This window comes from Oreochromis aureus, linkage group 4, assembly GCF_013358895.1.
Source record: "Oreochromis aureus strain Israel breed Guangdong linkage group 4, ZZ_aureus, whole genome shotgun sequence".
Classification (NCBI taxonomy): Eukaryota; Metazoa; Chordata; class Actinopteri; order Cichliformes; family Cichlidae; genus Oreochromis; species Oreochromis aureus.
In genome coordinates, this window is record NC_052945.1 from 26,915,039 (window position 1) to 26,933,899 (window position 18,861).

Genomic DNA, 18,861 nt, shown 5'->3' on the forward strand with positions numbered 1-18,861 from the left:
AAGTCTGGCATTGATATTTGAGATCACAGCAGGTAGGTGATGCAAGTCTGGCATTGATATTTGACATCACAGCAGAGAGGCGAGTCTGGCATTGACATTTGACATCAGAGCAGAGAGGCGATTCTGGTGTTGATATGTGACATCACAGCAGGAAGGTGATGCGAGTCTGGCATTGACATTTGACATCACAGCAGAGAGGCGAGTCTGGCATTGACATTTGACATCAGAGCAGAGAGGCGATTCTGGTGTTGATATGTGACATCACAGCAGGAAGGTGATGCGAGTCTGGCATTGACATTTGACATCACAGCAGAGAGGTGAGTCTGGTATTGACATTTGACATCAGAGGTGAGAGGCGATTCTGGTGTTGATATTTGACATCACAGCAGGTAGGTGAAGCGAGTCTGGCATTGACATTTGACATCAGAGCAGAGAGGCGATTCTGCTGTTGATATGTGACATCACAGCAGGAAGGTGATGCGAGTCTGGCATTGACATTTGACATCACAGCAGAGAGGCGATTCTGGTGTTGATATGTGACATCACAGCAGGAAGGTGATGCGAGTCTGGCATTGACATTTGACATCACAGCAGAGAGGCAAGTCTGGCATTGACATTTGACATCACAGCAGAGAGGCGATTCTGGTGTTGATATTTGACATCAGAGCAGGTAGGTGAAGCGAGTCTTGCATTGACATTTGACATCACAGCAGAGAGGCGATTCTGCTGTTGATATGTGACATCACATCAGGAAGGTGATGCGAGTCTGGCATTGACATTTGACATCACAGCAGAGAGGCGATTCTGCTGTTGATATGTGACATCACAGCAGGAAGGTGATGCGAGTCTGGCATTGACATTTGACATCACAGCAGAGGCGATTCTGCTGTTGATATGTGACATCACAGCAGGAAGGTGATGCGAGTCTGGCATTGACATTTGACATCACAGCAGTGGGTGATGCAAGTCTGGCATTGATATTTGACATCACAGCAGGGTGAGGTCTGGTGATGCAAGTGCGAGTCTGGCATTGATATTTGACATCACAGCAGAGAGGCGAGTCTGGCATTGATATTTGACATCACAGCAGAGAGGCGAGTCTGGCATTGACATTTGACATCACAGCAGAGGCGATTCTGGTGTTGATATGTGACATCACAGCAGGAAGGTGATGCGAGTCTGGCATTGACATTTGACATCACAGCAGAGGCGAGTCTGGCATTGACATTTGACATCACAGCAGAGAGGCGATTCTGGTGTTGATATGTGACATCACAGCAGGAAGGTGATGCAAGTCTGGCATTGACATTTGACATCACAGCAGAGAGCAATTCTGCTGTTGATATGTGACATCACAGCAGGAAGGTGATGCGAGTCTGGCATTGACATTTGACATCACAGCAGAGAGGCAATTTGACATCACAGCAGGAAGGTGATGTTGATATTTGACATCACAGCAGGAAGGTGATGCAAGTCTGGCATTGACATTTGACATCACAGCAGGTAGGTGATGCAAGTCTGGCATTGATATTTGACATCACAGCAGAGAGGCGAGTCTGGCATTGACATTTGACATCAGAGCAGAGAGGCGATTCTGGCATTGACATTTGACATCACAGCAGAGATGCGATTCTGGTGTTGATATTTGACATCACAGCAGGTAGGTGAAGCGAGTCTGGCATTGACATTTGACATCACAGCTGAGAGGCGATTCTGGTGTTGATATGTGACATCACAGCAGGAAGGTGATGCGAGTCTGGCATTGACATTTGACATCACAGCAGAGAGGCGATTCTGCTGTTGATATGTGACATCACATCAGGAAGGTGATGCGAGTCTGGCATTGACATTTGACATCACAGCAGAGAGGCAATTCTGCTGTTGATATGTGACATCACAGCAGGAAGGTGATGTAAGTCTGGCATTGACATTTGACATCACAGCAGAGAGGCAATTCTGCTGTTGATATGTGACATCACAGCAGGAAGGTGATGCAAGTCTGGCATTGACATTTGACATCACAGCAGAGAGGCGAGTCTGGCATTGATATTTGACATCACAGCAGGTAGGTGATGCAAGTCTGGCATTGATATTTGACATCACAGCAGGTAGGTGATGCAAGTCTGGCATTGATATTTGACATCACAGCAGAGAGGCGAGTCTGGCATTGACATTTGACATTTGACATCAGAGCAGAGGCGATTCTGGTGTTGATATTTGACATCACAGCAGGTAGGTGAAGCGAGTCTGGCATTGACATTTGACATCACAGCAGAGGCGATTCTGCTGTTGATATGTGACATCACAGCAGGAAGGTGATGCGAGTCTGGCATTGACATTTGACATCACAGCAGAGAGGCGAGTCTGGTGTTGATATTTGACATCACAGCAGGAGGTGATGCGAGTCTGGCATTGACATTTGACATCACAGCAGAGAGGCGAGTCTGGCATTGACATTTGACATCACACAGTCTGGCATTGATATTTGACATCACAGCAGGAGGTGATGAGTCTGGCATTGACATTTGACATCACAGCAGAGAGGCAATTCTGCTGTTGATATGTGACATCACAGCAGGAAGGTGATGCAAGTCTGGCATTGACATTTGACATCACAGCAGAGAGGCGAGTCTGGCATTGATATTTGACATCACAGCAGGGTGAGGTGATGCAAGTCTGGCATTGATATTTGACATCACAGCAGGCAGGTGATGCAAGTCTGGCATTGATATTTGACATCACAGCAGAGAGGCGAGTCTGGCATTGACATTTGACATCAGAGCAGAGGCGATTCTGGTGTTGATATGTGACATCACAGCAGGAAGGTGATGCAAGTCTGGCATTGACATTTGACATCACAGCAGAGAGGCGAGTCTGGCATTGACATTTGACATGACATCAGAGCAGAGGCGATTCTGGTGTTGATATGTGACATCACAGCAGGAAGGTGATGCGAGTCTGGCATTGACATTTGACATCACAGCAGAGGCGAGTCTGGCATTGACATTTGACATCAGAGCAGGAGAGGCGATTCTGGTGTTGATATTTGACATCACAGCAGGTAGGTGAGCGAGTCTGGCATTGACATTTGACATCACAGCAGAGAGGCGATTCTGCTGTTGATATGTGACATCACAGCAGGAAGGTGATGCAAGTCTGGCATTGACATTTGACATCACAGCAGAGGTGATTCTGCTGTTGATATGTGACATCACAGCAGGAAGGTGATGCAAGTCTGGCATTGACATTTGACATCACAGCACAGCAGAGAGGCGATTCTGCTGTTGATATGTGACATCACAGCAGGAAGGTGATGCGAGTCTGGCATTGACATTTGACATCACAGCAGAGAGGCAATTCTGCTGTTGATATGATATTTGACATCACAGCAGGAAGGTGATGCAAGTCTGGCATTGACATTTGACATCACAGCAGAGAGGCAATCTTGCTGTTGATATGTGACATCACAGCAGGAAGGTGATGCGAGTCTGGCATTGACATTTGACATCACAGCAGAGGCGATTCTGCTGTTGATATGTGACATCACAGCAGGAAGGTGATGCGAGTCTGGCATTGACATTTGACATCACAGCAGAAAGGCGATTCTGCTGTTGATATGTGACATCACAGCAGGAAGGTGATGCGAGTCTGGCATTGACATTTGACATCACAGCAGAGAGGCAATTCTGCTGTTGATATGTGACATCACAGCAGGAAGGTGATGCAAGTCTGGCATTGACATTTGACATCACAGCAGAGAGGCAATTCTGCTGTTGATATGTGACATCACAGCAGGAAGGTGATGCAAGTCTGGCATTGACATTTGACATCACAGCAGAGAGGCGAGTCTGGCATTGATTGATATTTGACATCACAGCAGGAAGGTGATGCAAGTCTGGCATTGATATTTGAGATCACAGCAGGTAGGTGATGCAAGTCTGGCATTGATATTTGACATCACAGCAGAGGCGAGTCTGGCATTGACATTTGACATCAGAGCAGGAGAGGCGATTCTGGTGTTGATATGTGACATCACAGCAGGAAGGTGATGCGAGTCTGGCATTGACATTTGACATCACAGCAGAGAGGCGAGTCTGGCATTGACATTTGACATCACAGCAGAGGCGATTCTGGTGTTGATTTGACATGAGAGGTGATGCGAGTCTGGCATTGATATTTGACATCACAGCAGGAAGGTGATGCGAGTCTGGCATTGACATTTGACATCACAGCAGAAGGTGATGAGTCTGGCATTGACATTTGACATCACAGGTGAGAGGCGATTCTGGTGTTGATATTTGACATCACAGCAGGAAGGTGATGCGAGTCTGGCATTGACATTTGACATCACAGCAGAGAGGCGATTCTGCTGTTGATATGTGACATCACAGCAGGAAGGTGATGCGAGTCTGGCATTGACATTTGACATCACAGCAGAGAGGCGATTCTGGTGTTGATATGTGACATCACAGCAGGAAGGTGATGCGAGTCTGGCATTGACATTTTGACATCACAGCAGAGGCAAGTCTGGCATTGACATTTGACATCACAGCAGAGGCGATTCTGGTGTTGATATTTGACATCACAGCAGGTAGGTGATGCGAGTCTGGCATTGACATTTGACATCACAGCAGAGAGGCGATTCTGCTGTTGATATGTGACATCACATCAGGAAGGTGATGCGAGTCTGGCATTGACATTTGACATCACAGCAGAGGCGGCTGCTGTCTGATATTGATATTTGACATCACAGCAGGAAGGTGATGCGAGTCTGGCATTGACATTTGACATCACAGCAGAGAGGCAATTCTGCTGTTGATATGTGACATCACAGCAGGAAGGTGATGCGAGTCTGGCATTGACATTTGACATCACAGCAGGAGGTGGCAAGTCTGGCATTGATATTTGACATCACAGCAGGAAGGTGATGAGTCTGGCATTGACATTTGACATCACAGCAGGGATGCAAGTCTGGCATTGATATTTGACATCACAGCAGGCAGAGGCGAGTCTGGCATTGACATTTGACATCACAGCAGAGGCGATTCTGGTGTTGATATGTGACATCACAGCAGGAAGGTGATGCGAGTCTGGCATTGACATTTGACATCACAGCAGAGGCGAGTCTGGCATTGACATTTGACATCAGAGCAGAGAGGCGATTCTGGTGTTGATATGTGACATCACAGCAGGAAGGTGATGCAAGTCTGGCATTGACATTTGACATCACAGCAGAGAGGCGATTCTGCTGTTGATATGTGACATCACAGCAGGAAGGTGATGCTGAGTCTGGCATTGACATTTGACATCACAGCAGGCAGGTGATGCGAGTCTGGCATTGATATTTGACATCACAGCAGGAAGGTGATGCGAGTCTGGCATTGACATTTGACATCACAGCAGAGGCGAGTCTGGCATTGACATTTGACATCACAGCAGCAGGTGGCGAGTCTGGCATTGACATTTGACATCACAGCAGGAGAGGCGAGTCTGGCATTGATATTTGACATCACAGCAGGAGGATTCTGGCATTGATTTGCAGAGCAGAGGTGATCTGAGTCTGGCATTGACATTTGACATCACAGCAGAGGCGATTCTGGCTGGTTGACATTTGACATCACAGCAGAGAGGCGATTCTGCTGTTGATATGTGACATCACAGCAGGAAGGTGATGCAGAGGCGAGTCTGGCATTGACATTTGACATCACAGCAGAGAGGCAATTCTGCTGTTGATATGTGACATCACAGCAGGAAGGTGATGCGAGTCTGGCATTGACATTTGACATCACAGCAGAGAGGCAATTCTGCTGTTGATATGTGACATCACAGCAGGAAGGTGATGCAAGTCTGGCATTGACATTTGACATCACAGCAGAGGTGATTCTGTCTGGCATTGATATTTGACATCACAGCAGGTGAGGTGATGCAAGTCTGGCATTGATATTTGACATCACAGCAGAGGTGATGCGAGTCTGGCATTGACATTTGACATCACAGCAGAGGCGATTCTGGCATTGACATTTGACATCACAGCAGAGAGGCGATTCTGGTGTTGATATTTGACATCACAGCAGGAGGTGATGCGAGTCTGGCATTGACATTTGACATCACAGCTGAGAGGCGATTCTGGTGTTGATATGTGACATCACAGCAGGAAGGTGATGCGAGTCTGGCATTGACATTTGACATCACAGCATTGACATTTGACATCACAGCAGAGATTCTGCTGTTGATATGTGACATCACAGCAGGAAGGTGATGCGAGTCTGGCATTGACATTTGACATCACAGCAGAGGCGATTCTGCTGTGTTGATATGTGACATCACAGCAGGAAGGTGATGCAAGTCTGGCATTGACATTTGACATCACAGCAGAGAGGCAATTCTGCTGTTGATATGTGACATCACAGCAGGAAGGTGATGCAAGTCTGGCATTGACATTTGACATCACAGCAGAGAGGCGAGTCTGGCATTGATATTTGACATCACAGCAGGAAGGTGATGCAAGTCTGGCATTGATATTTGACATCACAGCAGGTGATGCAAGTCTGCATTGCATTTGTCATGCAGGAAGGTGATTGAGTCTGGCATTGATATTTGACATCACAGCAGAGGCGAGTCTGGCATTGACATTTGACATCAGAGCAGAGGCGATTCTGGTGTTGATATGTGACATCACAGCAGGAAGGTGATGCGAGTCTGGCATTGACATTTGAGTCTGGCATCACAGCAGAGAGGCGAGTCTGGCATTGACATTTGACATCAGAGCAGAGGCGATTCTGGTGTTGATATGTGACATCACAGCAGGAAGGTGATGCGAGTCTGGCATTGACATTTGACATCACAGCAGAGGCGAGTCTGGCATTGACATTTGACATCACAGCAGGAGGTGAGGCGATTCTGGTGTTGATATTTGACATCACAGCAGGTAGGTGAGCGAGTCTGGCATTGACATTTGACATCACAGCAGAGAGGCGATTCTGCTGTTGATATGTGACATCACAGCAGGAAGGTGATGCGAGTCTGGCATTGACATTTGACATCACAGCAGAGGCGATTCTGGTGTTGATATGTGACATCACAGCAGGAAGGTGATGCTGAGTCTGGCATTGACATTTGACATCACAGCAGAGAGAGGCGAGTCTGGCATTGACATTTGACATCACAGCAGAGAGGCGATTCTGGTGTTGATATTTGACATCACAGCAGGTAGGTGATGCGAGTCTGGCATTGACATTTGACATCACAGCAGAGGCGATTCTGCTGTTGATATGTGACATCACAGCAGGAAGGTGATGCGAGTCTGGCATTGACATTTGACATCACAGCAGAGGCGATTCTGCTGTTGATATGTGACATCACAGCAGGAAGGTGATGCGAGTCTGGCATTGACATTTGACATCACAGCAGAGGCAATTCTGCTGTTGATATGTGACATCACAGCAGGAAGGTGATGCAAGTCTGGCATTGACATTTGACATCACAGCAGGAGGTGATGCAAGTCTGGCATTGATATTTGACATCACAGCAGGTGATGCAAGTCTGGCATTGACATTTGACATCACAGCAGGGAGGTGATTCTGGCATTGATATTTGACATCACAGCAGAGGCGAGTCTGGTCTTGCATTTGACATCACAGCAGAGAGGCGATTCTGGTGTTGATATTTGACATCACAGCAGGAAGGTGATGCGAGTCTGGCATTGACATTTGACATCACAGCAGAGAGGCGAGTCTGGCATTGACATTTGACATCACAGCAGAGAGGCGATTCTGCTGTTGATATGTGACATCACAGCAGGAAGGTGATGCGAGTCTGGCATTGACATTTGACATCACAGCAGAGAGGCAATTCTGCTGTTGATATGTGACATCACAGCAGGAAGGTGATGCGAGTCTGGCATTGACATTTGACATCACAGCAGAGGCAAGTCTGGCATTGATATTTGACATCACAGCAGGAAGGTGATGCAAGTCTGGCATTGACATTTGACATCACAGCAGAGGTCTGGCATTGATGCGAGTCTGGCATTGATCTTGACATGACATCACAGCAGAGGCGAGTCTGGCATTGACATTTGACATCAGCAGCAGAGGCGATTCTGGCATTGACATTTGACATCACAGCAGGGAGAGGCGATTCTGGTGTTGATATTTGACATCACAGCAGGTAGGTGAGGCGAGTCTGGCATTGACATTTGACATCACAGCAGAGAGGCGATTCTGCTGTTGATATGTGACATCACAGCAGGAAGGTGATGCGAGTCTGGCATTGACATTTGACATCACAGCAGAGGCAATTCTGCTGTTGATATGTGACATCACAGCAGGAAGGTGATGCGAGTCTGGCATTGACATTTGACATCACAGCAGAGAGGCGATTCTGCTGTTGATATGTGACATCACAGCAGGAAGGTGATGCAAGTCTGGCATTGACATTTGACATCATCACAGCAGAGAGATGATGCGAGTCTGGCATTGATATTTGACATCACAGCAGGAAGGTGATGCAAGTCTGGCATTGACATTTGACATCACAGCAGGAGAGAGGCGAGTCTGGCATTGACATTTGACATCACAGCAGGAGGCGATGCGAGTCTGGTGTTGATATTTGACATCACAGCAGGAAGGTGATGCGAGTCTGGCATTGACATTTGACATCACAGCAGAGAGGCGAGTCTGGCATTGACATTTGACATCACAGCAGAGAGGCGATTCTGGTGTTGATATTTGACATCACAGCAGGAAGGTGATGCGAGTCTGGCATTGACATTTGACATCACAGCAGAGGCGATTCTGCTGTTGATATGTGACATCACAGCAGGAAGGTGATGCGAGTCTGGCATTGACATTTGACATCACAGCAGAGAGGCGAGTCTGGCGCATTGACATTTGACATCACAGCAGAGGCGATTCTGCTGTTGATATGTGACATCACAGCAGGAAGGTGATGCGAGTCTGGCATTGACATTTGACATCACAGCAGAGAGGCGAGTCTGGCATTGACATTTGACATCACAGGCAGAGAGGCGATTCTGGTGTTGATATTTGACATCACAGCAGGAGGTGATGCGAGTCTGGCATTGACATTTGACATCACAGCAGAGGCGATTCTGCTGTTGATATGTGACATCACAGCAGGAAGGTGATGCGAGTCTGGCATTGACATTTGACATCACAGCAGCAGAGGCGAGTCTGGCATTGATATTTGACATCACAGCAGGAAGGTGATGCAAGTCTGGCATTGATATTTGACATCACAGCAGAGGCGAGTCTGGCATTGACATTTGACATCACAGCAGAGGCGAGTCTGGTGTTGATATTTGACATCACAGCAGGAAGGTGATGCGAGTCTGGCATTGACATTTGATTTGACATCACAGCAGAGAGGCGAGTCTGGCATTGACATTTGACATCACAGCAGTGAGGCGATTCTGGTGTTGATATTTGACATCACAGCAGGTAGGTGAGAGGCGAGTCTGGCATTGACATTTGACATCACAGCAGAGAGGCGATTCTGCTGTTGATATGTGACATCACAGCAGGAAGGTGATGCGAGTCTGGCATTGACATTTGACATCACAGCAGAGGCGATTCTGCTGTTGATATTTGACATCACAGCAGGAAGGTGATGCGAGTCTGGCATTGACATTTGACATCACAGCAGAGGCGATTCTGCTGTTGATATGTGACATCACAGCAGGAAGGTGATGCGAGTCTGGCATTGACATTTGACATCACAGCAGAGGTGATGAGTCTGGCATTGATTGACATTTGACATTTGACATCACAGCAGGAAGGTGATGCGAGTCTGGCATTGACATTTGACATCACAGCAGAGAGGCGATTCTGCTGTTGATATTTGACATCACAGCAGGAAGGTGATGCGAGTCTGGCATTGACATTTGACATCACAGCAGAGGCGATTCTGCTGTTGATATGTGACATCACAGCAGGAAGGTGATTGACATTTGAGTCTGGCATTGACATTTGACATCACAGCAGAGAGGCGATTCTGCTGTTGATATGTGACATCACAGCAGGAAGGTGATGCGAGTCTGGCATTGACATTTGACATCACAGCAGAGAGGCAATTCTGCTGTTGATATGTGACATCACAGCAGGAAGGTGATGCAAGTCTGGCATTGACATTTGACATCACAGCAGGTGGGTGATGCAAGTCTGGCATTGATATTTGACATCACAGCAGGAGGTGATGCAGAGTCTGGCATTGACATTTGACATCACAGCAGAGAGGCGAGTCTGGCATTGACATTTGACATCACAGCAGGAGGTGATGAAGTCTGGTGTTGATATTTGACATCACAGCAGGAAGGTGATGCGAGTCTGGCATTGACATTTGACATCACAGCAGAGGCGAGTCTGGTGTTGATTGACATCACAGCAGGAGGTGATCTGTCTGGCATTGACATTCACACATCAGAGCAGGCGAGAGTCTGGATTGCATTTGACATCACAGGCTGTTGATATTTGACATCACAGCAGGAAGGTGATGCAAGTCTGGCATTGACATTTGACATCACAGCAGAGGCGATTCTGCTGTTGATATGTGACATCACAGCAGGAAGGTGATGCGAGTCTGGCATTGACATTTGACATCACAGCAGAGAGGCAATTCTGGCTGTTGATATGTGACATCACAGCAGGAAGGTGATGCAAGTCTGGCATTGACATTTGACATCACAGCAGAGAAGCGAGTCTGATGCAAGTTGATATTGACATTTCAGTCAGGCAGGTGATGCGAGTCTGGCATTGACATTTGACATCACAGCAGAGAGTGCGAGTCTGGCATTGATATTTGACATCACAGCAGGAGGTGATTCTGGTCTGGCATTGACATTTTGACATCAGCAGGTGAGGCTGAGTCTGGCATTGACATTTGACATCATTGACAGACATCACAGCAGAGGCGATCTGCTGTTGATATTTGACATCACAGCAGGAAGGTGATGCGAGTCTGGCATTGACATTTGACATCACAGCAGAGAGGCGATTCTGCTGTTGATATGTGACATCACAGCAGGAAGGTGATGCGAGTCTGGCATTGACATTTGACATCACAGCAGAGGCGATTCTGCTGTTGATATGTGACATCACAGCAGGAAGGTGATGCAAGTCTGGCATTGACATTTGACATCACAGCAGAGGCGAGTCTGGCATTGATATTTGACATCACAGCAGGAAGGTGATGCAAGTCTGGCATTGACATTTGACATCACAGCAGGAGAGGCGAGTCTGGCATTGACATTGACATCACAGCAGAGAGGCGATTCTGGCATTGATATTTGACATCACAGCAGGCAGGTGATGCGAGTCTGGCATTGATATTTGACATCACAGCAGGAAGGTGATGCGAGTCTGGCATTGACATTTGACATCACAGCAGAGAGGCGAGTCTGGCATTGACATTTGACATCACAGCAGCAGGTGAGGCGATTCTGGTGTTGATATTTGACATCACAGCAGGAAGGTGATGCGAGTCTGGCATTGACATTTGACACATCAGAGCAGAGGCGATTCTGGTGTTGATATGTGACATCACAGCAGGAAGGTGATGCAAGTCTGGCATTGACATTTGACATCACATCACAGAGAGGCAGTCTGCATTTGACATCACAGCAGAAGGCGAGTCTGGCATTGACATTTGACATCACAGCAGAGGCGATTCTGAGTCTGTTGATATTTGACATCACAGCAGGAAGGTGATGCGAGTCTGGCATTGACATTTGACATCACAGCAGAGGCGATTCTGCTGTTGATATGTGACATCACAGCAGGAAGGTGATGCGAGTCTGGCATTGACATTTGACATCACAGCAGGAGAGGCAATTCTGCTGTTGATATGTGACATCACAGCAGGAAGGTGATGCGAGTCTGGCATTGACATTTGACATCACAGCAGAGAGGCGATTCTGCTGTTGATATTTGACATCACAGCAGGAAGGTGATGCGAGTCTGGCATTGACATTTGACATCACAGCAGAGCGAGTCTGGCATTGATATTTTCTGCGAAGTCTGGCATTGATATTTGACATCACAGCAGGAAGGTGATGCGAGTCTGGCATTGACATTTGACATCACAGCAGAGGCGATTCTGCTGTTGATATGTGACATCACAGCAGGAAGGTGATGCGAGTCTGGCATTGACATTTGACATCACAGCAGAGAGGTCTGGCATTGACATTTGACATCACAGCAGGAGGCGATTCTTGTCTGGCATTGATATTTGACATCACAGCAGGAAGGTGATGCAAGTCTGGCAGTCTGGCATTTGACATCACAGCAGAGAGGGCAGTCTGGCTGTTGATATTTGACATCACAGCAGGAAGGTGATGCGAGTCTGGCATTGACATTTGACATCACAGCAGAGAGGCGAGTCTGGTGTTGATATTTGACATCACAGCAGGAAGGTGATGCGAGTCTGGCATTGACATTTGACATCACAGCAGAGAGGCGAGTCTGGCATTGACATTTGACATCACAGCAGGAGTCTGGCATTGATTTGCGATTCTGGATTCTGTTGATATTTGACATCACACAGTCAGGCAGGTGAGAGGCGAGTCTGGCATTGACATTTGACATCACAGCAGAGGCGATTCTGCTGTTGATATGTGACATCACAGCAGGAAGGTGATGCGAGTCTGGCATTGACATTTGACATCACAGCAGAGAGGCGATTCTGCTGTTGATATGTGACATCACAGCAGGAAGGTGATGCAAGTCTGGCATTGACATTTGACATCACAGCAGGAGAGGCGAGTCTGGCATTGACATTTGACATCACAGCAGAGGCGATTCTGCTGTTGATATGTGACATCACAGCAGGAAGGTGATGCGAGTCTGGCATTGAGACATCACAGCATTGGCATTGACATTTGACATCACAGCAGAGAGGCGATTCTGCTGTTGATATGTGACATCACAGCAGGAAGGTGATGCGAGTCTGGCATTGACATTTGACATCACAGCAGAGGCGAGTCTGGCATTGTTGACATCACAGCAGAGGCGATTCTGTGTTGATATTTGACATCACAGCAGGAAGGTGATGCGAGTCTGGCATTGACATTTGACATCACAGCAGAGGCGAGTCTGCTGTTGATATTTGACATCACAGCAGGAAGGTGGAAGTCTGGCATTGACATTTGACATCACAGCAGCAGAGGCGAGTCTGGCATTGACATTTGACATCACAGCAGAGGCGATTCTGGTGTTGATATTTGACATCACAGCAGGAAGGTGATGCGAGTCTGGCATTGACATTTGACATCACAGCAGGAGAGGCGAGTCTGGCATTGACATTTGACATCACAGCAGGAAGGTGATGCGAGTCTGGCATTGATATTTGACATCACAGCAGGAAGGTGATGCGAGTCTGGCATTGACATTTGACATCACAGCAGAGGCGATTCTGCTGTTGATATGTGACATCACAGCAGGAAGGTGATGCGAGTCTGGCATTGACATTTGACATCACAGCAGAGAGGCGATTCTGCTGTTGATATTGACATATGTGACATCACATTGACAGGAAGGTGATGCGAGTCTGGCATTGACATTTGACATCACAGCAGAGAGGCAATTCTGCTGTTGATATGTGACATCACAGCAGGAAGGTGATGCAAGTCTGGCATTGACATTTGACATCACAGCAGAGGCGAGTCTGGCATTGATATTTGACATCACAGCAGGAAGGTGATGCAAGTCTGGCATTGACATTTGACATCACAGCAGGAGGTGATGCGAGTCTGGCATTGATATTTGACATCATCACAGCAGAGGGCATTGTCTGGCATTGACATTTGACATCACAGCAGAGGCGATTCTGGTGTTGATATGTGACATCACAGCAGGAAGGTGATGCGAGTCTGGCATTGACATTTGACATCACAGCAGAGGCGATTCTGCTGTTGATATGTGACATCACAGCAGGAAGGTGATGCGAGTCTGGCATTGACATTTGACATCACAGCAGAGAGGCGATTCTGCTGTTGATATGTGACATCACAGCAGGAAGGTGATGCAAGTCTGGCATTGACATTTGACATCACAGCAGAGGCGATTCTGCTGTTGATATGTGACATCACAGCAGGAAGGTGATGCGAGTCTGGCATTGACATTTGACATCACAGCAGAGGCGATTCTGCTGTTGATATGTGACATCACAGCAGGAAGGTGATGCAAGTCTGGCATTGACATTTGACATCACAGCACAGTCTGGCATTGACATTTGACATCACAGCAGGCGAGTCTGGCATTGATATTTGACATCACAGCAGGAGGTGATGCGAGTCTGGCATTGATATTTGACATCACAGCAGAGGTGATGCGAGTCTGGCATTGACATTTGACATCACAGCAGAGGTGAGAGTCTGGTGTTGACATTTGACATCACAGCAGGAAGGTGAGGCGAGTCTGTGTTGATATTGACATCACAGCAGGAAGGTGATGCGAGTCTGGCATTGACATTTGACATCACACAGCAGAGAGGCGATTCTGCTGTTGATATTTGACATCACAGCAGGAAGGTGATGCGAGTCTGGCATTGACATTTGACATCACAGCAGAGAGGCGAGTCTGGCATTGATATTTGACATCACAGCAGGAAGGTGATGCGAGTCTGGCATTGACATTTGACATCACAGCAGAGGCGAGTCTGGCATTGATATTTGACATCACAGAAGGGAGGTGATGCGAGTCTGGCATTGATGATTTGACATCACAGCAGAGGCGAGTCTGGCATTGACATTTGACATCACAGCAGAGGAGAGGCGATTCTGGTGTTGATATTTGACATCACAGCAGGAAGGTGATGCGAGTCTGGCATTGACATTTGACATCACAGCAGAGGCGATTCTGCTGTTGATATGTGACATCACAGCAGGAAGGTGATGCGAGTCTGGCATTGACATTTGACATCACAGCAGAGAGGCGATTCTGCTGTTGATATGTGACATCACAGCAGGAAGGTGATGCGAGTCTGGCATTGACATTTGACATCACAGCAGAGAGGTGATGCAAGTCTGGCATTGATATTTGACATCACAGCAGAGGCGAGTCTGGCTGGCATTGACATTTGACATCACAGCAGAGGCGATTCTGCTGTTGATATGTGACATCACAGCAGGGAAGGTGTGTGTCATGGCATTTGACATCACAGCAGGAAGGTGATGCGAGTCTGGCATTGACATTTGACATCACATCACAGCAGAGGCGAGTCTGGCATTGACATTTGACATCACAGCAGAGAGGCGATTCTGGTGTTGATATGTGACATCACAGCAGGAAGGTGATGCGAGTCTGGCATTGACATTTGACATCACAGCAGAGGCGATTCTGCTGTTGATATGTGACATCACAGCAGGAAGGTGATGCGAGTCTGGCATTGACATTTGACATCACAGCAGAGGCGATTCTGAGTCTTGCATTGACATCACATCACATCACAGTCTGGCATTGAGGTGACATCACAGCAGAGTCTGGCATTGATATTTGACATCACAGCAGGAGGTGATGCAAGTCTGGCATTGACATTTGACATCACAGCAGAGGCGAGTCTGGCATTGATATTTGACATCACAGCAGGAAGGTGATGCGAGTCTGGCATTGATATTTGACATCACAGCAGGAGGTGATGCAAGTCTGGCATTGATATTTGACATCACAGCAGGAAGGTGATGCGAGTCTGGCATTGACATTTGACATCACAGCAGAGGAGGCGATTCTGGTGTTGATATGTGACATCACAGCAGGCAGGAAGGTGATGACATTTGACATCACAGCAGAGGCATTTGACATCACAGCAGCAGAGGTGAGTCTGGCATTGACATTTGACATCACAGCAGAGAGGCGATTCTGGTGTTGATATTTGACATCACAGCAGGAAGGTGATGCGAGTCTGGCATTGACATTTGACATCACAGCAGAGAGGCGATTCTGCTGTTGATATTTGACATCACAGCAGGAAGTCTGGTGACATTTGACATCAGTCTGGCATCTGGCATTGACATTTGACATCACAGCAGAGGCGATTCTGGTGTTGATATGTGACATCACAGCAGGAAGGTGATGCGAGTCTGGCATTGACATTTGACATCACAGCAGAGAGGCGATTCTGCTGTTGATATGTGACATCACAGCAGGAAGGTGATGCAAGTCTGGCATTGACATTTGACATCACAGCAGAGGAGGTCTGGCATTGACATTTGTGATCACAGCAGGAAGGTGGCGAGTCTTGATATTTGACATCACAGCAGGAGGTGATGCAAGTCTGGCATTGACATTTGACATCACAGCAGCAGAGGCGAGTCTGGCATTGACATTTGACATCACAGCAGGAGGTGAGGCGAGTCTGGCATTGACATTTGACATCACAGCAGAGAGGCGATTCTGGAGTCTGTTGATATTTGACATCACAGCAGGAAGGTGATGCGAGTCTGGCATTGACATTTGACATCACAGCAGAGGCGATTCTGCTGTTGATATGTGACATCACAGCAGGAAGGTGATGCGAGTCTGGCATTGACATTTGACATCACAGCAGAGAGGCGATTCTGCTGTTGATATTTGACATCACAGCAGGAAGGTGATGCGAGTCTGGCATTGACATTTGACATCAGCAGACAGAGGCGATTCTGGCATTTGATATTTGACATCACAGCAGGAAGGTGATGCAAGTCTGGCATTGATATTTTTGACATCACAGCAGAGAGGCGAGTCTGGCATTGACATTTGACATCACAGCAGAGGCGATTCTGGTGTTGATATTTGACATCACAGCAGGAAGGTGATGCAAGTCTGGCATTGACATTTGACATCACAGCAGAGGCGAGTCTGGCATTGACATTTGACATCAGAGCAGAGAGGCGATTCTGGTGTTGATATTTGACATCACAGCAGGAAGGTGATGCGAGTCTGGCATTGACATTTGACATCACAGCAGAGAGGCGATTCTGCTGTTGATATTTGACATCAGCAGGTGAGGCAGTCTGGCATTGACATTTGACATCACAGCAGGAGTCTGGCATTGACATTTGACATCACAGCAGAGGCGATTCTGCTGTTGATATGTGACATCACAGCAGGAAGGTGATGCGAGTCTGGCATTGACATTTGACATCACAGCAGCAGAGGCGATTCTGCTGTTGATATGTGACATCACAGCAGGAAGGTGATGCGAGTCTGGCATTGACATTTGACATCACAGCAGAGGCAATTCTGGCTGTTGATATGTGACATCACAGCAGGAAGGTGATCAAGTCTGGCATTGACATTTGACATCACAGCAGGAGAGGCGAGTCTGGCATTGACATTTGACATCACAGCAGAGGCGATTCTGCTGTTGATATTTGACATCACAGCAGGAAGGTGATGCAAGTCTGGCATTGACATTTGACATCACAGCAGCAGGTGATGCGAGTCTGGCATTGATATTTGACATCACAGCAGAGGTGATGCGAGTCTGGCATTGACATTTGACATCAGCAGCAGAGGCGATTCTGGTGTTGATATGTGACATCACAGCAGGAAGGTGATGCGAGTCTGGCATTGACATTTGACATCACAGCAGAGGCGAGTCTGGCATTGACATTTGACATCACATTTGACATCACAGCAGGAGGCGATTCTGGTGTTGATATTTGACATCACAGCAGGAAGGTGATGCGAGTCTGGCATTGACATTTGACATCACAGCAGAGGCGATTCTGCTGTTGATATGTGACATCACAGCAGGAAGGTGATGCGAGTCTGGCATTGACATTTGACATCAGCAGCAGAGAGGCGATTCTGCTGTTGATATGTGACATCACAGCAGGAAGGTGATGATGCGAGTCTGGCATTGACATTTGACATCACAGCAGAGGCGATTCTGCTGTTGATATGTGACATCACAGCAGGAAGGTGATGCGAGTCTGGCATTGACATTTGACATCACAGCAGAGGCGAGTCTGGCATTGATATTTGACATCACAGCAGGAGGTGATGCAAGTCTGGCATTGATATTTGACATCACAGCAGGTGGGTGATGCAAGTCTGGCATTGATATTTGACATCACAGCAGGAAGGTGATGCAAGTCTGGCATTGACATTTGACATCACAGCAGAGAGGCGAGTCTGGCATTGACATTTGACATCAGCAGAGGTGGCGAGTCTGGCATTGATATTTGACATCACAGCAGAGGTGATGCGAGTCTGGCATTGACATTTGACATCACAGCAGATGCGAGTCTGGCATTGACATTTGACATCAGAGCAGAGGCGATTCTGATGTTTGACATCACAGCAGGAAGGTGATGCGAGTCTGGCATTGACATTTGACATCACAGCAGAGGCGATTCTGCTGTTGATATGTGACATCACAGCAGGAAGGTGATGCGAGTCTGGCATTGACATTTGACATCACAGCAGAGGCGATTCTGCTGTTGATATGACATGACATCACAGCAGGAGGTGTGACATGCAAGTCTGGCATTGACATTTGACATCACAGCAGAGGCAATCTTGCTGTTGATATGTGACATCACAGCAGGAAGGTGATGCAAGTCTGGCATTGACATTTGACATCACAGCAGAGGCAAGTCTGGCATTGATATTTGACATCACAGCAGGAAGGTGATGCAAGTCTGGCATTGACATTTGACATCACAGCAGGAGATGCGAGTCTGGCATTGACATTTGACATCACAGCATTGAGGCGAGTCTGGTGTTGATATGTGACATCACAGCAGGAAGGTGATGCGAGTCTGGCATTGACATTTGACATCACAGCAGAGGCGAGTCTGGCATTGACATTTGACATCAGAGCAGAGGCGATTCTGGAAGGTGATGCGAGTCTGGCATTGAC